This window comes from Aethalodelphis obliquidens, unplaced genomic scaffold (assembly GCF_003676395.1).
Source record: "Aethalodelphis obliquidens isolate GAN/ISIS:26980383/991018 unplaced genomic scaffold, ASM367639v1 scaffold5, whole genome shotgun sequence".
NCBI lineage: Eukaryota > Metazoa > Chordata > Mammalia > Artiodactyla > Delphinidae > Aethalodelphis > Aethalodelphis obliquidens.
The window spans coordinates 11,346,793-11,372,467 of NW_020837949.1; the positions used below are offsets into that span (position 1 = coordinate 11,346,793).

Here is a 25,675-nt window from a genome sequence, read left to right on the forward strand (position 1 = left end):
CCCTCAGCCACAGACTTCAATACTGGATGCCACGGGCTAGATTGAGATTGACCATGTCTCAGCAGAAACCTGCCATATGTACACACGCAGATAAGAGTGATTGCCCAACTGCTGAGACCAGGACCAGCATGAAACAAGAGGGATTCTACACCCTCATCCCAAGTTCCACGTTATCCCATAGTAGCAGTTTTCTCTTATACCCAGAATTCACCAATGAGAAAAGAAAGAAATAAACCATTCTGATCAAAGGCTGAACTTTGAATTAATTAACTATTTACCTGGAAAGATTATTTTTAGTCAAAAGATACTGTTTATACTGTAGGAAACTAAGATATTTTCAATTGGCAGTATTATATTGTTTGCTTTTTTCCTCTTTCCATACCAAGCATCAGAATGTAAACTTGGGATGATAAGATCACTATAGAAAACAAATAAGCTACATTTTCATATAACATCCATGAAGAGTATTTAAAGTTGTTTCACCATCACACAGGCAAGTTGATCTTGAAGTAAAGGTAGGTCTGAGCTCCTTGTGTGTGCTAGTAATCTATTAAGGAGAGACTCCTTTTCTAGAAATGAGCTGTACTGAACCTGTCCAATGTTAATATAAAATAAGGAAATTACATAAAATTTCAAGGAGATGATTCTTATAAAGCATTCAGTACTCGTTAAATATTAGTTGCCATTAGAACATTAGAATGTTCTTTCTCATTCCCACCAGCACCACCTAAGCGGTTTCCCTCAAGTCACATAGTTGCTTATGCACAAAGAGAAGACCAAATCACAGAAATCATTTTACATTTTCCTAGTGTGTTAGAGGTAGGGATCAGAGAAGTATCCAGACCCTCTCATGACAGAGATAATTTGTGATGAGTTGCAGCCAAAGCTACTGAATCAGCTGTCAAGTGTAGAGACCATCGGCCCAGGTAACCTGCTTCCTAGAAGCTGCCTCTTGACATTTCATGTGGGAAAGCTATCTCTGGTTAAGGAAAAAAAAAAAAAAAAAGTAGAAAGAACTAAAAAGGGAGGTAGGTGCATAACTGAGAACCCAATAAAGTAGTTCACTGGGAGTGAACTAAACTATTCCTAGTAACAGGAAAGTCTTGTGGCAAGGAGATATCAGTGGGGAGAAGTAAGGGGTGGGGAAGCAGTAGTCGTGGGGCAATTTCAAAGGAATGAAGGGAAAGACCCAGGGAAGCAGCAGGCCAGGGGCTGCACAGACACTGCAGGAAGTGAATTATCTCCAAGGGCTAGGGATCCAAATAGTACATAAAATATTGGTTCTGTCAATGAAACTCCCTCCTCTTGTGAATCAGGCTCAAAGGAGATAATTACCCCTATGTCCTCAAGACCACTCTTTGGATCCCATGAGGGTCTAACTCCTGTCTCAGATGTCAGTATCTAGGAAAATATAGCAATGTCCACACTGGAAAACATAGACTTCCAGAGCTGCAGGATCCTTACAGTCTCACTGAATCTCTGTTTCACAAGTGTGGAAACTGAAGCCCAAGGAGATTAAACAGCATGCCCAAAGGCAAAGAGCTATTTACACCAAAGCCCCGGCAAACACCAATTATCTTGTCCCTAGTCCAGAGTGTTTGCCACCACAGAATATTTACAGATTCACCTTTCATGGTATAAATGGTTTTAAACCTGTAGTCATACCTACTTTGCTGAGGCAGGATTTTAATTATACCTTCCCTCCACCCCATAACACTCACCCGTTTTCCAAAGACCATTCAGTAGTGTGGGACATTAAGCCAGCAAGTTCATTTCCCAGCATCCCTATCTCAATGTGACATATCTATATCAATAATAATTTTTAAATTTTAATTTGGGCTCATATTAGAAAAATGTTTATTATAGACATTTTTCAAAAAGACGAAAATAAAAATACCTACAAACTTATTACCAGAGATAATCTATTGACATTTTATGATTATCCTTTCAGTTCTTTCTTTGTGTTTCTGTCTTTATGCATATCTAATTGTATGTATATATTCTTTTCAATTTACGATTGTTCTGAACCTACTATTTTCTAACCTATTGTTTTCACCCAGTTACATATTATCTGTAACCTTAGTGCTTGGAAAAGTAGGAATGATGAAGTTTTGTTTTAACAGCAAGGAAATATTTTTATTAGAAGACCACACACTATGTTGTCTGGAAGATGGTACCCGGCAGTTATTTTACACTTGAGTCACCTGTATTGATTTATACTAAGTCTATCTTTGATGTACTTCCGGAGTCCCACCTCTCACGTGTCAATCTCTCTCTCTCTTCTCCCTCATGGTACCCTCAGACTTCTTTTTACTTCTGCCCTCCCCTCAACTTTTGGCTCCAACTCTGTCAAAGGGCCCCATCAGTTTTCAATGCTTGAGGTTGGGAGAGCTTCAGGTCCTCTGGGTCCTGAGCACAGCTGGATGGTGGAAGGAACAGAGGTGAACCTGAGATTACAGGTCCTGCACAAAGGGAAGAGCATGCAGTGAAACTACCGTTCCCCAGTCCATTGTCATTAAAGTGGCAAATCTTCAAGATAATTAAATTTTATCTTGCTAATATTGACCAATTATTACAGAAAAACTCTAATGGGTTACTTGCTAACAATATATCTGTTTCCATCTTACCAAAGACCGTGTTCTATTACTACAGAAACGGATAAGTAAATAGGAACAAAATCGAATCCCAACCCACTGTTTTCTCTGCTCCTTCTAGTAATTCCAGTGAAGAGATTAAAACTTTCATGCAATATGATCAAGAACTGGGAGATCAAGCTTAGGGAAAGCCTGAAAAACTTCTGATAGTGTGAGAATACACAACTCAACAGCTATGTGATATTGGAGACCACCAAGGAGCCTGTGGGAGTATTTTAATGACTGTGAACTTGGGACTTCTCAATGACTTCTGGGACGTGAACATGATGGTTCTACTTGGCAATTTCTACTTTACTCCCCACTCCCTGGTCGCCAAAACTAGATATGTGGAAGGAGGGGAGAAGACGCATTCATCTTCTCTTAGAAAGGAGGTCACACTTGGATTTTAGTTCCACTTCTCCTTCCCAATTAATCTCAGTCCCTTCCCATCAGGTCAGAGGTGTAAATATTCTTGTCTCCTGACTCCTGTCAAAAGTCTCCAATAATGCCATAGCCTTGAAAAGCAGTGAAAGACTCAAAAAAAGTCAGGGAAGGGCTCTGAGAACTAGAAAGACAATTAAAAGTTGAGATAAAACATTTTCAAAATGTTTGTCCCATTGGGAACTTAGAAGAGTAGGGAGCTGTGGTTGCTAAGAAGAAGCTTGGGGGGAGAATGAGTAAAGAAACACAGCAAGAGCAAGTAATTGCCCTCTGGGGATTCTTAGGTTCTGGAAAGTTATCAGCTAAGACTGACAAAGTAAACCTCCATCCCCAAGAAGAGGATGGACCACTGCTTCAAGGACTTCCTGAAAGATGCGCTGCCTCCCCAACCAAAGTGAGTTAGTTCTGTGCATAAGGTGAGGACTCAGCCTCGGTGAGTCCTCCCCACAGGGAACAACAGGAGGAGGGTGAGACAGGAGAGCCCAAACCCCTGGAGCAGCCAGGACTGTCCTAGGATCCTCTACTTGGTTTTTCTCACTGGTTGCAGTTGGAGGCGCTTTGATTCTTCCACTCAATCAAGTGCTCGGTCTTGGTCAGTCATCCAATTAACAGTATAAACTGAAGTGCTTAGTACATACAGACATACATTCAAAGAGCTGAAGAGTGGCGATCAAAAGAGATAAGTCTCTTTTCTTAGCTTCGAGGCATTTGCATTATACTGGAGATAAAAAGAGGAATGGAGAAGGTGGGATTGGTATAAGAACAGAAGATAGACATGGACCCCTCCTTTTCTCAGGTTTGGTCCCTGATCTAGTGTTGTTATGGATTACCACACTATGTAAGAAATATCTGGGTCCAATTTTGGAAAGAATTTCATGTGTCAAAACCCTACAGGTCTTTCAGCCTTGACCCAAGTAGTTTTCCCATTTCTATTTGTATGGTGCCGTCCCTATTTCCTTAGCCTCTGGTTTTCAAGCCAACATGGTCTCTCACTCATTGGCACTTCCCCAGACAGTTATGTGTGATACGAATGCTTTGATCCCCAACCCCGGAAACCCATATCTTATTTCCTACAGCCCCACTAGCTATGCATACTTAGAGTAATCAAAGACCAAAGATTTTTTTCCCTCTTTTTATACTGCTTTAAACTACAGCTTATGTATATTCACTTACTACAGATCTTCAGAGCTGATAGAAATCTTAGTGTTTACCTAACTTATTCGTTCTGCAGATGAAGAAACTATGGCTCAGAAAGGTAGTGACCTACAACCATACCTACATGGTTTATTGATACAGGTTGAAAACCATGCCTCCTTACCACCAATCTACATACACTGTAAACCACATCTACTTTTACAAGACGTAAATGCACTTGTTTCTTTGCTTCTACTTTAGTACTTCTACATATCTTCCCGGCTATTTACACAGTCCTACTCTATGTCTCCTGTTACCAGACTTGATACTCAAGCTTCCTCTGAAAACTCTGATAAGATCATGATAACTCATCCTCTCCATCCTCCTGCCAGGCCGAGTTGCTAGAGATGGAGACGAGACTGTATTGATCCTTCTCACCCCAGCACTTGCCACTGGACCAGGTTCTACTCAGTGCTCAGTGAATGTTTACTAAGTCAAGCTAAATGGAAAGAAATTCTCTAATTATCCCCCAAAACTGAGAACAAGCCCATCTATTAATAAAAATCAATGTTTTTATCATCTAAAAACAGCATCAAATTTTTATTGGAGAAAAATATATTGCATTTATATTGTGTGTAGAGCATGGTACTACCCACCTGGTATAAACAGACTCTACCTTATTCTTCACTTTATTTAAACAGGGTCTTTTTATTTCTTTCTTTATTTTTTAATTTTTATTTTATATTGGAGTATAGTTGATTTACAACGTTGTGTTAGTTTCAGGTGTATAGCAAAGTCATTCAGTTAGACATAGACATATACCTATTCTTTTTCAGATTCTTTTCCCATATAGGTTATAGTATTGAGTAACAGGGTCTTTTTAATTAAGTGATTTAGGCAATAAGATGTATTGCAGAGGGGCTTTACGGCTCACATTCTGTTAAATTTCTGGCCTTTATAGCACAAATTCACATTGTTTCTTGTCACCCGATGACCACGCAAATTGACCTCACCCATTGAGTATAATAACAATAGCCACTTGTGTTTACTTGGTACTTTACAAAGCCCATCCATATTCATTTCTTCATCTGATCTTACTCAGAATATTGTGAGCTGGGCATTATTATTATCCCCACATTTCAAATGGAGAAACTGAGGCTCAGAGAGGACAAGTAACTTGCCCAGGGCACATAGCAGGCTAATGGAAGAGGCAGACAAGAACTTAGGTCCCTTGACTTCTCATTCAAAGATTTTCCCACTCACCACACAGCATTTCTCTGCATGGCAAGATAGGTGTCCTGGGCCTCCAATCTAAGATTCCTTAGGCGCCTCCCTTCCTAGACCATATCCTTTTAGAACCCCTTCCCGTCCCTCATAAACAGGTTCAGTGAGAACTGAGAACGTGCAGCACAGCCTTAAACCTGGTTCCAGGTTGTGTCCCAGGTAGATCTGACACCTGGGTCAATCACCTTACCCCTGTTCCTTGGTTTTCCTGTCTGTAGCATTAAATGGATAAAATACATGATCCCTATGATTCCTTTTGTGTCTAACATTTTTTTAAATTTTCTTATATAGTAACAGGGCCCTTCTGAAGGGAATCTGGATTCATGACAGCAGCTCTGAAGGTGAGGATTCTGGATGCTGTCGCAGCCTCCGGATTGTAGTAGATCAGAGCTGAACTGCTTTCTCTGCTGTTAGAAGGACGAGGTTCTGTGGGTAGCCACAGGCTTCCTGGGGCAGCGCTCAGTATCCCAACCACCAACTACTGCACTCAGGCCCCAGAACCTTGTCTCCAATCCTGAGAATCTAAAGCCAGTTTCTATTCTTAGCAGTTTCTACAGTGACACCTGCTGGCCACTGCAGGACCAGGCCTGAGTGGAAGGCAAGAGATGCCTGATCCATCCAGGTTCTCTGCTCTCTCCCTCCACCAATCAGCACCCAGACCCCCTTCCGAGCTAGAGAGAATCTGAATTGGATTATGCTTTTCAATTCTGTTGCATTTGATTATGTGGCTCCACTCTGGTTTTCTTAACACTGATATATTGCTTTTGTCCTTTGTTACGCTGTCTCATTTGATTCTCATAGATTTTACCAAGACCCAATTTTTTAAAAATTTCTTATTTGATTCTGTGGCACTGCTGATTTTCTAAAACAAATTCCTAACACTGAAAGGCAGTATTTCCTAGAGGTTGTTTGAAAGCATAGTACCTCATATGCTCAATAAATATTTTTAAATAATTGAGTTAATTAAGGTACTAATTATTCATATTATAAGAGCAGGAAATACACCTTGATATTACATTTCTATTAAGAAAAACTGATGGCATTTAATTCTATGTTTATAGAAGACTGGTCAATATGTTGGAAGGAAAATGACCCAGGGCAAACTTAGCTAAGAAAGAATTCACTCCCCCTGAAAAGAATCAGTGGATGTCAGTCACTTCATACTCACTAGTGACATGTTAAGTATCATTGGTTTCCAGATGCTCTCATTATATTATTTTTTTATCATTTATTTAAACATCTAACTTACTGCATAAATTGCATATTATTGAGAAATAAGGCATAACTGCAGTCATAATTTAATTACAACTGCAAATTTAATTAACCAACTAGTAACCTTGTTCTTCTCCTTCATAGCACTTAGCACAATTATACTTAATTAATTTTTGTAATCATTAATTTAATCTCTATGTCCCCGATTAAATTATAAGAACCAAGGAGCAAGACTCGCGCTTCTGCGTTTCTGGTCCACAGACAGGTGTCTGATGTCTAGCACAGTCCCTGGCACACAGCAGGGGCTTAACCTATACTGATTTCAAGTATTTAAACTTCGTCCAGACTGATGGGCACGAGAATGATGTGAGAGGACTCCTTTCAAGGCAGTGACCCAGACCTGAACCCCAGAAGAAACATACAGAGCAAATGAATTCAGCCTTTTAGGGTTGGACCCCTAGGCGCTCCTCTTGGTCTCAAGTATCTGCTTGTAATACTTTTCCCACAGCCACCCCACAGTGGAGACTCCTTCCTTTCTCCCCTGTCTTCTACTTCACTTCCCTCCTTTTCCTGTTTTCCTACCTTCCTTCCCTAGTTTTCCTTTCTCTTTTACCTTCCTTTTTTCTTTCCTATCATTCTTTCTCCCTTTTCTCCGCCACTTTTTCCCTCTATCTTTCCTTCTATACCAATAGCTTATGTACTATATAACTGTAACTGCTGGATCCTAGATGTAAAAGGACGACCAGAACAGGGACTTCATCCTTGAGTCTAGTGTGAGAACTCAAATGTCCTTTTCCCCACCATCTTCACTGCATTCTCTCCTAAGCACCTAGGTTAAGGAACCTGACGGGAGGTGCTCCAGTCCTGGCCCACGACTTACTCCCAGACTCCTGGAGTGAGACCTTTACTTGCCCCTCCCTGCCTCTGCTCCTCCCCTGACAGCCTGACCCACCTGCTCCATGAGGAGGGACAACCTGACCTGGGTGAGTCTGTCCTCATGGGCCTCTCCAGTGACAGGTAGACGCAGCTGGGCTCTCTGTCCTGTTTGGGGCCGCCTATCTGCTGACCCTGCTGGGCAACGGACTCATCCTCCTCCTCATCAGCTGGAAGCCCGCCTCCACCCTCCCATGTACTTCTTCCTCGGCAACCTCTCCATTGTGGGGTTCCCCAGATGCTGGTGCACTTCCTCCTGGAGAAGAAGACCATCTCCTTCACCCAGTGTGGAACCCAGCTCTTCTTCTCCCTGGCCCTGAGTTCCTGCTGCTGGCAGCAATGGCCTATGATCGCTATGTGGCCGTCTGCGACCCCCTGCCCTACGTGGCAGTGATGCGGCCAAGGCTCTGTGCAGGGCTGGCAGTGGTCTCCTGGCTCGTGAGTCTGGCTAATGCTTCAGTGGAGACTGTGGTCACAGTGCATCTGCCCACCTGTGGGCACCACGTGCTGAACCATGTGGCTTGTGAGACACTGGCACTCCTCAGGTTGGCCTGCATGGACATCACCCTCAACGAGGCGGTCACAGTGGCCTCCAGCATGGTGGTGCTGCTGGTGCCCTGCTGCCTGGTCGCACTGTCCTACGCCCACATTGTGGCCACCATCCTGCGGATCCGCTCCAGCGGGGGGCCACCGCAAAGCGTTTGGGACCTGCGCCTCCCACTTCACTGTGGTCTCCATGCCTTACAGGCCGGCCCTGGTTACCTACATGCAGCCTGGCTCCACGGCCTCAGGCAAGCAGGACAAGGTGGTGGTGCTCTTTCACCCCCATGTTGAATCCGCTCATCTACAGTCTAAGGAGCAAGGAGATGAAGGCTGCTCTGAGTCAGGCTCTGATGAGGCGCTCTGAATCAAAGCATTAGAATGTGACCTTGTCATAAGAGGGCCTCACTCTGAAGACGGTGGGCACTGGAGCGTGCCCTCCGCCTACTGTGTGCATGTGCATGTGTGGGCATGTGTGTGCACGTGTGTGTAAGGAAGCAGGTGAGAGAGGCCACAATCCATACTATCTTTTGAAATAATAGAGAAGTGGAATTTTATCTCTGGGCACTATTTCTGGTTCCTGACTTAGTCTAAAAAAGGTGAATTACAACAACTTAGAAATACATACAGCCTACAGAAGATTAAATGGAAAAAGAAAGATATACTGGCACATATGAATTAGAAAGGAAGACTAAATCAGAATCTTGAGCAGTACACAAAATTTATGCTAAGAAAGTCTATTTCCTACATGCTACAACCATATGTCTAAGCTTTTCTGAAATCAGTGAAAAAAAGAGGGGACAAGCTGTAAGTTACAAGATTCACCGTGCCCATGGGATCAAACAGGTCTTAGGCCAGAGGTACAAACGTCATCATGTGATCACACGTGGTCCAGCTCAACTCAGCAGGCTGGGGTATATTCACATGGGGACTTGGAGCCAAAGTCATAGTAATAATCCCCACATCCTTGACGAGCAGGACTGGACACAGTGTGAGTCACGTGGATATCACTCTGCTCACTTCCCCTTCAGACTTGCGCAGTGGGTGGCAAGTGGCTGGCCAGAAAGTGAATGTTCATAACCTCAAACAAACATCTTTCTACATAATCAGGTCTAAGGACATGCTCTTATGAAAACTGAAGGATGTATTCAGAACACATGCTTGACTAAGAATTGTGCCACGTACCATTAGGGGTAAGCCAAGCTACTTAAAAAAGAATTACAACTCCCTGTTAGTGATCATTTCACTCTACTCTTCTAACCCACAGTTAGTGATCAAACTCTAAACATCCTAGAATGTAAAGTGAGAATAAAGTGAGGCAATAATATTTGATCCAGAAAAATGTTTAAAACAACTTTTAAAAATCAGAATGAAGCATCTCTTACCTAAATATTACAGATTTCTGGTTTGTCTTACCCACAAGCAAATATACAAAATATAAATTGAGAACAATTCAAACTTAGTCTGTTGAGAAAATGTCAAAAGGTTGAGGAGGAGAAAATGAAGTATCTTTGAAAACTCCTAGCAAAACTTTTTTTAAAAATTGAGGTAAAATTCACATCACATACAATTCACGATTTTAAACATTTACAATGTGCAATTCAGTGGCACTTAGTATATTCACAACGTTGCAGAACCTCATGCTATCTAGTTCCGTAACACTTTCATCACCCCTGAAGTGCACCTCATACCCTTTAAGCACTCACTCCCCGTTCATCCCCCCTCCCAGGCCCTTACAGACACTAGTCTGCATCCTGTCTTCATGGATTTGCCTGTTCTGGGTACTTCACATAAATGGAATCGTACGATATGTGATCTTCTGTGTCTGGCTTCTTTCATTTAGCATAATGTTTTTGAGGTCTATCCATATTGTTGCATGTAGCAGGGCTTCATTCCTTTTTATGGCTGAATAATGTTCCCTTGTAGGGAAATAACCACATTTTGTTGATCCATTCATCAGGTGATGGATATTTGGGTTGCTTCCAACTTTGGGCTATTGTGAATAGTACTGCTATATACTTTCATGTACAAGTTTTTGTTTGAAAACCTGTCTTTAATTCTTTTGGGTACATACCCTGGAGTGGAACTGCTGGGTCATACGGTAACTCTATGTTTAACTTTTTAAGGAAATGCCAAATTGTTCTCCACCATGGCTGAACTGTTTTACATTCCCACTAGCAATGAATGAGGTTTCCAATTTCTCTACTTCCTCGACCACACTTACGTTCTGATTCTTTGATTGTAGCCATCCCAGTGGGTATGAAGTGATATGTTATTATGTTTTTAATTTGCATGTCCCTAATGACTAACGATGTTGAGCATCTTTTCATGTGTGTGTTGGCCATTTGTATATCTTCTTTGGAGATATGTCCAGCAAAACTTTTGTTTTTAATTTTATTGAAGACCTCCCTTTCCCTTCCCTCCCTTTCACTCACTCCCTCAGCCCCTTCCTGCCTCCCTCTCCCCCTAGGACCATGACCACCAGCCTCCATCCTCCTCTTAATCCCCTCCCTGGTCCTTTCCCCTGCTGCTCCAACTCCCATCTGAGGCACTCAGCTCCATCCCCTGAGAAACATATTTTAACTCTCATTTTTAGACTTCTCATTTTTAGACTATTAATTTCTCCCCTTAAATCAACAGATTACCTTTTCCTTTCTCTATTCCTTTTCAAAGTTCTCTCCCCCAACCAAAGCCTCCACACTTAGGCATTTGCCCTCCCTTTACCCAGTGTCTGTGATTTCTACAGCAAAGAAGCCTCCGGAGTTCTTCCTCGTCAGTGAGTGAGAAAAAACCCACAGTGCTTATACTTTGATGTATTTTCCTTTACCCTCATCACATGTCTATGGAACATCCAGCTTTGAGGAGTGTGGTATTCTAGTACACCTTCTAACATAACCTGGCTACAGAAATGCTCACCAAGTAGCTGACTGAACAAACTTTGTCTATGTTGGATAAAACCAGCTAAAAGTTGCAAGGAGTCAACTGATGTTCGTTCTATACTTGTTGAGCTATAATCCTTCATTAAATTATGACGTAGTTGGGACAATAATCTATTGACACCTTCTAATCCTAATAATTAAAGCATATATTTTATATATAAAATAAAATTTAGATTGTATTGTCTGCAGCAGTAGTGCATACATCTAGTTTATCCAAAGAAGACATCAGTTCATTAGGTTGTAGGTTAGAAAAGAGGGGGGAAATGTCCAAAATATTTTCCTACTCATCCCACTGTTTGAGTTTTAGAATTTAGAAATTTTTCTTGGCCCTTGCCTCTTTAAAGAGAGACTCAATGTATTTGAAGGGCACTTACTAATCAGGAGGAAACAACTGTTTGGTTCCTCAAAAGACCCTTCCGTTTAGAGTCATTCTTGAGCCGGTATCACAGAGCAGACTCTGAAAACATCAGTAACAAGGTTCTACACTGAGCTCCTAGATGAGAGGAGGAATTTTAAAGAAACCCTCCTCGATATGATGTTCACTCATTCATTCAGTCCACCGGCTCTATATGCCAGTCTCTGTTAGAACTAGAAAGGGCACAATAAAAAGAAAAAATACCCTCTCTACCCTTCAAGCAGTTTGTTTGCTAGAAATCAGAAAAGAGGAGTGAAAGAGCTGGGCTTAGTGGAGGGGGGTTTCCAGTTCCACCTCCTGGCTTCAGAATAAGTTAAGAGTCAAGGTATGTGGGCTCTATCCCCCCATTACACTACGGGGTGGATGTTTCCCTTTTACAGCTAAAATGGAAAGAGGTCAGCTGGTACTTGACGAACTGGACCACCAGTCCACTGATCTGTCCAAACTACTCTTCAGCCTGTTTCCCTGTGTTACATTGTGGCAGTTCAAAGTTTCCACCTGGCTCCCCAGGAGCGGCATCCAAACACCACACCTTTTCTGACGTTCCCCTCCCCCCATAAATCAAACCTGTGCTACATTTCATTCTGTGGGAACGCTGCTCCCCACTAGCAGCTGCGATACACTCTTCATGCTCCACGTGGTAACATAATGTGATGTAGCAAGAAGAAGATGGGGACTGTGGTCCTCAGATTTCAGATTCAGTTCCAGCTTTGCTTCCAACTGGCAGAATGATCTTGAGCAAACCACTTCTGCTTTCTGAGTCTCAGTTTCCTCATTTGTAAAATGATGAGGTTGAAATGGTGATCCCAGAATTTCCTTCCAGCCTACATTCTTTTCTGTGACTCTCACTTTGCATTTTATTCTCTTCAGTGGTGAGAATTTCAGTTGCTGTCTTTGGCACTCATGAGCCACATTCAGGGACTAAAGCTTGGTTACCTATTGCACTGACAAAAGAAATAGGCTCTGTGGAAAGCCAGGGGCTCCCATCCCAGGTGCAGGGTTCAGAAACTCAGCTGGGTATTGTGCCAAAGCCAGTTTCTACTCTGGGCATTTTCTACAGTGACACGTTCCGGCCACAAAAGGACTGAAAGAAGAAAGTTGTAAGTTCCAACTAGCTAGTAGGAAAGACGGAGGATAGCATCCAGCTGCTCTGCCCTCTTCACCCCCATCCAACCACAGCGCTATCTTCAAACCCTGTTAGAAAGACTTGGGGTGAATTGTTTTCATTTCCATTTCATTGGATTCTGTGACCCATCTCTCATATCTTTAATACAAATCCTTTTTATTTAGATAATGCTCTGAAGTTATGAAGGGCTTTCTCACACATTGTCTCAGTTGATACTAACTAGTTCTTCCCTTGATCTAAGACATTCTAAAACATTTGTTTTGGACAGACCTCAGAAGGCTAAAGCTAAGGGGAGACCCAGCACACAAACGGCAAGAAATGCAGGATCACTTTTTCACTATTCAGTGGGATTTGGCCTCAACTTTTTCAAACAAAGAATGAGAAGTTTAGGTCAAAGATTTTTCCTTCTCAAAAGCTCTACTGGTTTTATCTCTAAACATATTCCTCTCTCAAAAATACTACGTCTTAAGTTTTCAAAGATAAGGTTAAAAGTTCCCTCTAAAGCAGTGATTCTCAAACTTGTAATTAAAGTTTTACATTTTAGTTACCAGGAAATATTAAGAAGTTACTAACATACTCATGTCTGGGTTTCACCCTCCTGAGGTTCTGATTTAATTACTCTGGAGTGTGGGCTGGGCTTCTGGAGTTTTCAAAGCACCCCAGGTGATTCTAATGTGTAGCCAATGTGGAAAGCACCGCTCTGGTTTCCACCTTGGGTCCTGTGGGATTTTCATAGGCAAACCCTTTAACATGGAGTTTTTTCCTTCCCTCTCAAACTTTCCCAAATGGACATCCAAAAGGGCTTTCCCAGCAGTCAGACTCTTCTATGTGTCTCTGTGGTCTCTACTTACTCTCATACTAGCCAATAGCACTACCTTCTCCCGACGTGTTGTAAAGACACATGAGGTGAACATTGAAATGGGACTAGAGGGTCTTGTTATTAACAGAGAAATACAGACTATAAAATTGCTTAGTACCTTTTTACTAAAAAAAAAAAAAAAAAAAAAAGACATCTTTATCCTTTGATAGAGGCTAAAGACAAGCAAAGTAAATAGGGAGGTGTTCCAAGGGCAAACATGTCTTTGCTATGACAGAAGGATTTACACATAACAAAGCCCCAAGGGTTTCAGAGGCACTCCCTTACTGCCTTCACCAGTGGGCACCGTCAGTTTCCAAACGTCATTGCAAGTAAGTGATGTGCGCATTCATCTTACATTAATCACTTAGTTTAGCACTCAAATAAACGCCAGCATTTCATCAAGGAAACAGCAAAATCACAGAAGCTGGGACATAATTATAGTTGGTATAATGTTCTACAATGATGCCTTGATCTTATCATCCTAGGATTAAGCCTGATTCATCAGTACACTGAGAACCAAATGAAGGATTTTTGCTCTGTCACTGACCCAGCCTGGATAATGGGAGAAGCAGGAAAACCACCTGCTCCAGCATGAGTAATAAGGACAAGGGGGGGTTTCAGAATACAAGTCCTACATCTTGGGATCAGATAATAATCCTCAAGACTACTACTTTAAACTCTTTCTATTCATTTACCCAACAAAATGTTTTTATTGTGAAACATTTGTTAGAAATCTTTCTTTGTACAAAAAGAAAAATCAGAAAAGGTCCCTGACTTCAAGAAACTCAGAGTCTAACGGAGGAAAAATAAAAGTACTTGCAGTCCTACTTAAAGTCCTTTGTTCAAACGCAGACTGTGAATTCTGATCCTGATTCTGGCCTCTCTAACCCAGCACCTCCTCCTGCAGCCTGACCCACCTGCTCCATGAGGAGGGATACCCTGACCTGGGTGAGTGAGTCTGTCCTCATGGGCCTCCCCAGGGACAGGCAGAATCAGGCTGAACTCTGTCCTGTTTGGGGCCGCCTATCTGCTGACCCTGCTGGGCAAAGGGCTCATCACCCTCCTGATCAGCTGGACGCCCGCCTCCACCCGCCCATGTACTTCCTCCTCGGCAACCTCTCCATTGTGGGGTTCCCCAGATGCTGGTGCACTTCCTCCTGCAGACGAAGACCATCTCCTTTACTCAATGTGGGGCCCAGCTCTTCCTCTCCCTGGCTCTGGAGGGGCCTGAGTTCCTGCTGCTGATAGCAATGGCCTATGACCATTATATGGTGGGTGACCCCCTGCACTACAGGGCAGCAGTCGGCCCAAGGCTGACAGTGGTCTCTTGGCTTGTGGGCATGGCTAATTCTGTAGTGGAGATGGCAATCACCATGCACCTGCCCAGCTGTGGGCACCACGTGCTGAATCATGTTGCCTGTGTGGATGTCACACACACTAGGGTGTCCTGGTGGACTCTAGTGGAGTTGTGTTGCTGGTGCCTTGAGCTGAATGCTGGGTAGGAATTCAGTTGTAGAAACCGAGAAATACAGAAGAACTCAGAAACAGAAATAGGAGGGTTTCCCCTGAGAACAAAGAAGCTTGTACTAAGGGATAAAGTGTTTCTGCAACTGTATACACACAAGTACATGTGTGTGTGAAAGATGTACTCTTTGTTTTTGAAGGTATCGACAAATAATGACTTAAGCGCTGGAATCTTCTTTGTAACTCTGCTTTTTTCCACCGAAATTCAAAAGCAGTTTACACCAATCAGAAATGTTAAATATTTGCTGACTGAGTGAACATCAGAATAATTCCCACAACCACTTTCATCATTGTCCTAAATGTCAACTTCACCATCTAGTCAATCAGTCAAATAGCACATTTAATGAACCTCTCTTCTGTGCTCACCCTGATTCCTTTCATCACCACAGTTGTCATCACAACTCCCTCCTAGTGTTGAGAGCATCATGGTGCCCTGGAAAAAAGGCAGGACTTGGAAAGAAATATCAATCAGTAAACACATTCGTATCAAGCTCCACTGTGCTCAATACACCATGCCAGGTGCTGCAAGAGGCACGCCGAGTCTAATATGAGGTCCTTCCCCATAACCTGGGGATTACTTGGAAAGATAAGAGATAAATACCAAAAAAGAAATTGCAACACAATCCAGCAATGGAAAAGTATAATTAGGCAACATTTGGTTAATTGCCAAATATGAGATAGAAATTAAAAGCCCATGGGATTCACAAAATTCCCCCATGAAGGGGAAAAAACTGGGTCGTTTGCAAAGGAATTGAAGAGGAAGGAAAAATTAAAATGGCTACAGAAAATGGTAGAACTTGGATAGATGAGGGAGTAGAGAGAGAGAGGTTTATTCTTGGCTCATGGGGGAATGACGTAAGCCAGGTGAGGAGATAAAAAATACCAAGGTCTGTCTGGGAAAGAGTGAGCAAACCAGTTTGGTTAGAGCAAAGATTTCATTTTGAGGAGTCCTGCGGAGGAGGTAAGGCTGGAAAGTGGGGATGGTGTGCATAGTAGGGCTTTGAAAACAAGGCCATGGAATTTGCATTAGAGGCAATAGCAAGTTAGCACAGTTTCTGATGTGGGAAATAGCACATCTAATATATGATGTTCTAGAAGTTATCCTCTTCTTCTCCACCAGGACTGTTAGACTAATTGAGACAAAAATAAATAGGACAAACTTTTTTTCTTCTTTTAGTCCAAAAAACTCTCTATTTCATGCTTCACTAGTGGGAGTAAGTGAATCAACTATTTATAATTCAACTTCCTCTAATTAGGGTAAACTTCATAGACCAGGCAGAGTTTAAGGTAAGGTTGAAAGACCAAGAATTGGGAAGCTAGTGGATATAGACCACAAGTTATTTAGAATACAGGGAAATGTTAGACGTAAAAATGAATGATCAGATCTTCAAATTGAGAATTGAACAGAGGGTATAACTATAGATAAAGCACTTTCTATTTTCCTTTTTTTTAATTGAGAAGATAACCATGCCATCTGAGTAACATCTGAAGACCAAGCAAAAATAAGCAGAGCTTACCTGGTGTTTTCTTTAAGTGTTAGCTCTGATATGAGCCTGTTTTTCTGTCTGATGTCACATCTCGAGCAGCAACACCCTGGTTAGATAGGCCCCACCCCTGTCAGGAGGGATTTGGAGTTTGCTTTTCTAATGCAGGTTCACAAAATGAGTCTGAGTCTCACCAAGACACTAGCCTGGGAAAGCCTTCAGATTTATACTTTTAATGGAGAATAAATAAGTGCATGAAGCCCAGGAGACAAAGCTCAGGGTCCAAGACGGGAACTAGATTAGGAGAGCATTTTACAGTCACTTAGAGACGAGGCAGGGAGCAAACAGGTGTGACGCAACATGGATCTGAACACACCTGGGAATTCCCATGACAGAGGTTCCCTGACTGCAGAACCTCCCTGCTCCTCAGGCACAAGTCCAATCTCTTCTACCCAGAACAAAATCTCCCCTACAGCATTCTCTGCTTCACACAATCGAGACCAGGACCACCACTGGAGAGCAGGGCTTATTAGCCCGGAGCTCACTGACAGGCTTGGGGTCTGCGACCCCTCTGGAATTGTGTGCTAAAGAGGTATCTCATCCAACTTTTCTCACTTCCTGAGGAAGTCCTTCTGCTAGTGGCCCTCCCCCACCCCAGCTCTCTGCCTCGTCCTCCTGTTACACAGACTCATAGGCCTCCATGCTTTCCCGTCCTCACACTTGTCCCAGTTTGTAACGACATGCTCACTTGTATGACTAGACGCTTTATTCCTGACTCCCCACAAGGCTGTAAATTCCACGGCAGGAGAAGCGTTTTCTGTGATACTACTTTATCCCCAGCTCAGGGCGCTGTCTACATGTAAGCACTCAAAAAATATCTGCTAACTGAATACATTCTCAAACAATCTGTGGCCCCCACAAAAGGTTAACACGTCCCGATTTATGTATTGGTTTGTATTAACGTTTTTAAATTTTAGAAAATGTGTTTTATAAAACCTTTACTAGACAGCTGTGATATTTGCCACTGATTGATAAGATGGGGGTTTTAGATAAGCTTCCCTGATGGTACAGAATTGGACTTACCATTAAAAAATACTGCCCAAAGAGAGCATGTGGTCCAGTGTCCATCAGTCAACCTGGTTTCCCATTGATCTAATCTGATTTCTCTAATACATTTTCTTAGTCTTTTCATTTCTTTCTTCAGTATAACAGTGTAACATAGCAACCTTACAAAATATAATATAGAATTTAGTTTAAAGAGAATAGCTACATAATGTTTAGTAACACTCTTATTATTCCTATCATAATTCCATCTTTTCCCCTTTATTTCTTCAAAGGAAAAAACAAAACAAAAAACAACTCCTAGCTTTTTTCACTTCCCTCAGCTGATGTCAAAATGCTACTTAAGTAAATTATTCTCTCAGCCACACCCTCTAGTGAACTTCCAATATCCTTCTTTAGCATCAGACTTCCTTCTCAGTGATTTCTTATCCACCACAAGCGGTTTTCCTTTATCTCAGTCACACTTAGTATATTTGCCCTGTTTGGCAATTCAAAATATTGAAAAAAACAGGAGTCAGAGAAAGAAAAAGAAAAACTGGTCTTTCCTTGTGGCTAGAAAAGTCCTTGCCACACCCTAGTTCCCCTACTCTCTTCATACTGACTCAGATACAGAAAATAATTTGAAAAAATAATATTAACTATGCATTATTATAATACTATTAACAAGTTATGGTGAGTACTACTTATATGTCATGCACATATATTACACATTTCAATCTTTGCCAATTATTCTAAGACAGTTATTATTACAAAATTTAATATACCAGGAAACTAAGGCATAAAGGGTTAACTATACCTAGGAATTCACATCACAAGAAATGCAGAAGATCTATATTTTAAAAATTAAAACACTACTGAAAGTAATAAAAGAAATCTTGAACAAATGGAAATGCATACCATATTCTTGAATAGAAGACTCAATATTGTGGATGTGTATGTCTCCTTATGGTAAATTGAATAGGATCAACTTTATATAACAAAAAAGAAATTTTTGTTTGAGACCAGACACTATTATTTTAAAAATAATAGCCAAGAAATTTCTGAAAAAGAAGATTAATGAAGACAGACTAGTGTACTAGTTATTCGAACATCATAAACCTAAAAGAGTCAAAATGCCATGGTAATGGCACATGATTACACCAAGGCAGTGAAACATAATAGAAAGTCTGGAAATAAACCAATATATACAGGAATTTAGTAATGATAAAAGGTAGCATTTTAAATTAGTGAAGAAAAAGATCAATAAATAGTGTTAGGGAAACAAGCTAATAATCTGGAAAAAAAAGTAAAATTTATCTATACATGATAATTTATATAAGAGTAAATTCCATAGCGGTCAAATATTTTAAAAATGATAGCATAAAAGTGCTAAAAGAAACCAAAAGGCAGTTTTTTTTATGATATCAATGTGAGGAATGCCTTCTGAGACAAAAATCTCAACATTTACTAAAACTGTTTTGGATAAAAAAACTCTGTGTGGCACAAGCCACTATTATAAAAGTAAGAAGCATAAACAAAAACAAAACAAAACCACAAAGGGTATGGTGAGGGGCAGGTACAGATGCATAGGCACGGCACGAAGGAGTTCTTTTGTGATGATGGAATTGTTTGTGTCTTGACTGTGGTTACACAAACCTATACATGGGGTTAAACTGCATTGAATTAGGGCTTCCCTGGTGGCGCAGTGGTCAAGAGTCCGCCTGCCGATACTGGGGACACGGGTTCGTGCCCTGGCCCGGAAAGATCCCACGTGCCGCGAAGTGGCTAGGCCCGTGAGCCACGGCCGCTGAGCCTGTGCTCCTCAACGGGAGAGGCCACAACAGTGAGAGGCCCGCAAACCACAAAAAAAGAAAAGAAAAGAAAAGAAAAACTCCATTAAAGTTGGGCAAATACACATTTTTCTCACTCTTAGATCTATGTTCCTTATACAGTTTTTACTCATTCATTCATTCACTCAAAAAATACTTATTGAGCACTTATATACACAGGGCACCTGTTGTAGTCAGTGGGGATATAGCAGTGAGCCAAAGAGGAAGGATTCTTGCTTTTATGGAACTTATAATCCAAGGGAACATAACTGATAATAAGCAAACACCTGAACAAGGTACTTTCATACTGTAGTCAGTGCTTTGAAGAAAAAAAGAAGAGTAAAATTGCTGAGGAACAGGTGGAGAAAAAAATGTTGCTGCTTTAGACTTGCAGGCTGGGGAAGGCTTTCTCAGGGGATAACGTGGCTTAAGGGGCTGAGCAAGTAGAGCCTTCGCCATGTGTACTTCGGCTGTACTTATAATACTATTAAACCGTAATTTTATTCATTCCTTTCTACTTTTTCTTCCAAATTTATTTAGCAAGGGAAACTTCTCCAGCCAGACATAAAGAACTCCAGCGTGTCATATGACTTTACTTTTCACGCTTGTCAAACAGGTTGTTCCAAGATCACTTCAAGTCACAAAACAGCCTCAAACCAGAAACTGGACATTTCAGTTCAGCACATTGAAAACTAGGTAACTGCAGCTTCAACCCTTCTGAGATTGGCTGATGCATAGGGAGACTGGAAAAGGAGCTGGAAGGGTCTTATTTGGACTACAACCAAAGTAATCTGGCTTTGCATTTCCCAGGCCTGGCAGACGTTTAATGCTGACTCTCTTCCTCATGGGAACTTTCAGGGCTCTGGAGGTTCCCTAATGAGCCCTCTCTCTGCAGTTCCCTGTGATGGGGCAAAAGCACTTCTATTTTGAGCGCTCCCTCAGGACTCCTTCCTCAGTCCCTAGGCATTCACCACCAAATAGTTGCTGCTGGAGTTTCCACACTCCACTGGACAGCCCCGTTAGTCAGATCTCAAGACACCCTCACACACATGCTCTCTCCCTTGTGGCCCACAGCTGGCCCCTAACCCTGCCTCCACAATCCTAATGTAGCCACATTCTCCTGATTCTGCCCCCAAAATTACCCAGTCAGTCTGTCTCTCGTTCTCTTAATCCCTCAGGCAGAAGAAAGTCCACTGTCCCTCCCAACAGAAGAAATAACCCTATAAGCTTTGCAAGTGGCCCCATGGAAGCTCTCAACCACCACCAGGTTTGAGGTGAGGGGGAGGCATTCCTAGTCCTCCTTGGCAGAATATGGAATGGGACTCATAATGTAGCTTTTTCTAAGTATTTATTTCTCACAAAATCCTCTCTCTTCTACTGTTTCAACTCTTTTATTTTATCAAAGGGTTTCAAGAGTTATGAAAAGTTTATGTCCATTTCCTTTGAACACCTGCATATTGTGAACTGGCAACTCAGTTTGAAATCTCATATTATTAAATCTTTGCACCTGGTAGAAATTTCAACCTTTAACATCTGGTTATTTAAAGGACAAAATCAAGAAAGTCTTGTTGAGGACTTCCCTGGCGGTCCACTGGTTAAGACTTTGTCTTCCAACACAGTGGGGGGTTTGATCCCTGGTCAGGGAGCTAAGATCCCACATGCCCCGAGGCCAAAAAACATTTTTAAAAAAGCAATATTGTAACAAATTCAGTAAAGACTTTAAAAATGGTCCACATAAAAGAAAAAAAAAGTCTTGTTGGTCATGGTAAGAAATTTGGACATTATCCCAATGTAACTGAAACCATTAGAGGGGTTTAGAGAGAGGAGTAGGATAATCTAATTTATGTTTTCAAACATATCCTCTGTGTTATTATGTAAAGAATGGAATTGAAAGAGGCAGGAGTGGAAGAGAGCAGTCAGAAGCTACTTCATTAAACTGAGTACAAGCAGAGGGCTTGTCCTCAAGTGGAAGCGCGGGAGACGGTGAATGGGCATACAATGCTGGCATATTTTGAAGGCAGATCCAATAGAATTTGCTTGATATGAAGGTAAGAGAAAGAAATCAAGGACAAATCCTAAATTTTTTATATCAGCAACCGGGAGAATTTTATGGAGCCATTTACTTCCTCAGGTGAGGAAGACTGAGAGAAGATGTGGGGAAACTCTGTTACCTTTATGTTAAGTTTGAGATACCTGTTAGAGATCTGAGAAGAGATGTGAAGGAGACAATTGAAATATAAGTCTGGATCTCAGTGAAGATTTACGGCTGGAATAACAGGTTTGGGAGTCATCAGCACTTACATGGTTATTTAAAGCCATTAAACCAGATGAGATCATGTGGGGAAAGAATGTAGACGGAAATAGTTAAGGTGCTGGGAGTAAGCCTTGCACTCTTCAACTTTTAGGGGTTGAAAGCCAAAGGATCCAGCAGAGGAGATTTTGCTGAAACAAATATTAGGGAGGGATTCCATTCCCTGAGTTCACGTTCAGGGACGAGAGGAGAAAGAAAAAAACAAGTGGGAATGATAAACATGCTGAAGAGATTCTAGTTGTCCAGAGTGATCTGAACCCAGGGGTTTTGCGCTATGCTCTCTGGAGACATGCCCTAGGGCAGACATGTTCTAAGTTTGAGAGGCCCTTTGGTTCGGACCCAAGGTTAGCACAGAATGTCAGTGTTGAAATTGGTATCCGTCGTGTGCTTTACCCACTGATTGCATCAGCATAGAAGCCCTACTTATCATTCATCCATTCAAAAAAATCTATTCGGCATGTAGCATGTACTGTCTGTAAGGTGCTAGGCCAAGCACGTAGATACAAAGATTAAGGTGGTCTTGAGAGAGAAAGACAAGTAGACTTATGATGATGATTTAGCATAATAAGTGTTAAAATAATAATTACTACTGTTTACTCAGTTCTGCTAGCATCCCCATGTACTATTCTAAGCGCTTTACAGATATTAATTTTTTGCAACTCATAAAAACTCAATGAGTTTCAAAAATGGTGCTGGGGCTTCCCTGGTGGCGCAGTGGTTGAGAGTCCACCTGCCGATGCAGGGAACATGGGTTCGTGCCCCAGTCCGGGAAGATCCCACATGCCGCGGAGCGGCTGGGCCCGTGAGCCATGGCCGCTGAGCCTGCGTGTCCGGAGCCTGTGCTCTGCAATGGGAGAGGCCGCAACAGTGAGAGGCCCGCGTACCGCAAAAAAAAAAAAAAAAAAAAAAGGTGCTGTAACATCTAGGTTCCACATACAAAAGAATAGACTGGACCCCTTCCTCATACCATACTAAAAAATTAACTCAAACGTAAGAGTAAAACTATAAAACACTTAGAGGAAAACACAGGAGTAAATCTTCATGATTTTGGTTAGACAAAGCCTTCTTAGACATGACATTGAAAGAGTATAAGTGACTAAAGAAAAAATAAACTGGATTTCATAAAAATAAAAATCAAAACTTTTGTGCTTCAAAGGACACCATCCACAAAGTAAAAAGAAAACTACATAATGGGAAAAAATATTTGCAAATCATATATCTGATAAGGAGCTTGCATCCCGAATATATAAAGAATACTTCACAGCTCAACAATAAAAAGACAAGTAACCAAATTTTAAAATGCCCACAGGATTAGAATAGACATTCCTCCAAAGATGATATACAAATGGCCAAGATACACAAATGACAAAAAGATGTTCCATATTGTTAGTCATTATTGAAACACAAATCAAAACCATGATGCTACTTCACATGGTTTTGATTTGTCACAGCAAGTGTTGACAAGAATAGGAAGAAATTGAACCCCTCAAACATTGCTGGTAGGATTACAAAAATGGGGCTGCTGCTTTGAAAAACTGCTTGAGTGTAGCTCCTTAAAATGTAAAACAGGGACTTCCCTGGTGGCGCAGTGGTTAGGAATCTGCCTGCCAATGCGGGGAACATGGGTTTGAGCCCTGGTCCGGGAAGATCCCACATGCCGCGGAGCAACTGGGCCCGTGAGCCACAACTACTGAGCCTGAGCTCTAGAGCCCGCGAGCCACAACTACTGAGCCCGTGTGCCACAACTGCTGAAGCCTGCGCGCCCTAGAGCCCGTGCTCCACAACAAGACAGGCCACCGCAATGAGAAGCCCGCGCACCGCAGTGAAGAGTGGCCCTCGTTCCCCGCAACTAGAGAAAGTCCGCGTGCAGCAACAAAGACCCAATGCAGACAAAAATAAATAAATTTTTTAAAAATGTAAAACATAGTTACCATATGATCCAAAAATTCCATCCCTAGGTATACACCCAAGAAAAATTAAAATATATGTTCACACAGAAACTAGTATATAAATATTCATAGCAGCTTTGTTCACAATAGCCCCAAAATAGAAAAAACCCAAATGTATATCAACTGATGGAGAAGCACAATGGGATATATCCATTAAGTAGAATATTATTTGGCAATAAAAAGAAATGAAGTACTGATGGGTGAATTGTATAGTATCTCAATAAAGTTGTTTTAAAAAACTGATGGACATATCCAAAAGACACTAGAAGCCTGCCTCCAGAGTGTTCCATTGGGAAAATTTCAGCATTGAAATTAAAAATAATGCAGATAAAAGAAATCCAGTGAGATAGGTACTATAGTTACCCTCATTTTACAGATAAGGAAGCACAGGTACATGAGAAGTAGCATCTCCTAGTTACAGCTATAGTCAGTGGCAGAGCTAGAATTTCAATCCAGGCAGTCTAACTATGTAGCTTGTATTCTTCACCATTACAGTACCTGGTGTCTGCTCTGAAAGCATTAAAAACTGCATAAAATCTAGTGCGATGTGGAGGGGAAAGGTGAAAAACAGGTGGATCCTGGGGAGACCTTGCAAAAAGATACAAGGCTTGACTTGAAGTCTGAATTTCACATAGGATTCAGTAAGGCAGCTGAGGATGGAAAAAGGAAGGATGTAGGCTAAGGCTAAAAGATCATGATAGGAAAACGTACAGGCAGGGAGAGCTAGCTGAAGCCAGTTCAGAACGACAGGAGTTTGAAGAAAGGTTATGTAAATAGGGAAAGAAGGGAGCAGATGGCAAAAGTGATGTCAGAAAGGTAGGCAGGGGCAAGACCACAAAGCTCCTGATATGTCATTATCAGGTTCTTGGACTCTATAGTGAAGTTTACAGGAAACCATTTTTGAAAACTTGATCAAGAAAAGGAAGAAAATTCTGCTTTGTAGCACACTTCTTTGTCTTTGTGACTCCCTACACAAAGTCATGGATGGGACGCTTTGGGCCCAGTTAAGAGGTGGAAAGTGTTTTGTCAGCTCTGTACAGAGTCAGCACTGCTCTGGTACCCTGGAAATTGGTGACTTGGGTGCACTGAGGGACAGCCCCTTTGATATGGATGTTGGCGGTCTCACAAGAGGCCTGAGCCATAGAGGCTCCAATGGGCAGCTTCACGGGCATGGGTACCAAACAGAAAGGCAGAACTGAAAAGGAGAAACATGCTAAGCATGCTATGCAGTACTTGTTGCATGGAAACATGAGATACTGACCAATGGAAATTTCACCCCTCTACCCAGAATTGGAGAAACACATTGCAATAGAATAGAGGGCAGGGGGACTGAGGATCAGAAATCAGTGGTGGTGCGGCCACCATTCCAATTTCGGCAATAACAATTAACAACAGTTCATTTTACAATCATATATTTCTCAAGGCTAGACCTACCAGTTCTACTTATAATTTCCCAGACTATTCCAAGCATCATGGGTCTGTCAATTGCAGGAATGGTTGTCTCTGTGTTATTCCCCAATATTTAGGTTAAAAAATTACAGATATTTTTGTTATGTGGATGCTTGAATATAATATTGGCACAGATATATAAATTTTGAAATCTCACCCTCATTTAAATTCTAGTAACATTTGCAGAACACCTGTCATGTTCATCGAGCACCATGTTAAGCATTTAATCTTGATTATCACATTTTATTCTCATAAGAAATGAGACAAGAATTATCATAATCACTTTATATATAATAAAATTTATGCTCAAAATTTATGATGATGAAAAATTTCATGATACTGGATTTAACAAGGATTTCTTTGACATGACACCAAAAGCACAGGCAACAAAAGTAAAAACAGGTAAATTGGACTATATCAAAATTTAAAAACTTCTGTCCATCAAAGGACACAATCAACAAAGTGAAAGGTAACCTACACAATGGGAAAAAATATTTGCAAATCATATATCTTATAAGGGGTTAATATCCAGAATATATTTTTTAAAACTCCTGAATTCTCATGGTGATCAT

The 25,675-nt window shown here is 41.5% G+C and overlaps 1 long non-coding RNA gene and 1 pseudogene across 1 annotated transcript in view; one reads left to right on the forward strand and one right to left on the reverse strand.

Annotated features, from left to right (window-relative positions):
• LOC113617994 (uncharacterized) overlaps positions 1-16,895 on the reverse strand; it is a 115,752-nt gene extending 98,857 nt beyond the window's left edge. Inside the window, exon 1 of the long non-coding RNA XR_003431842.1 lies at positions 16,558-16,895. This is a non-coding gene — a long non-coding RNA (uncharacterized LOC113617994). The remainder of the gene's footprint in view (positions 1-16,557) is intronic.
• LOC113617991 (olfactory receptor 2F1-like) lies at positions 7,186-8,618 on the forward strand (annotated as a pseudogene).
• Positions 16,896-25,675: the final 8,780 nt, after the last annotated feature.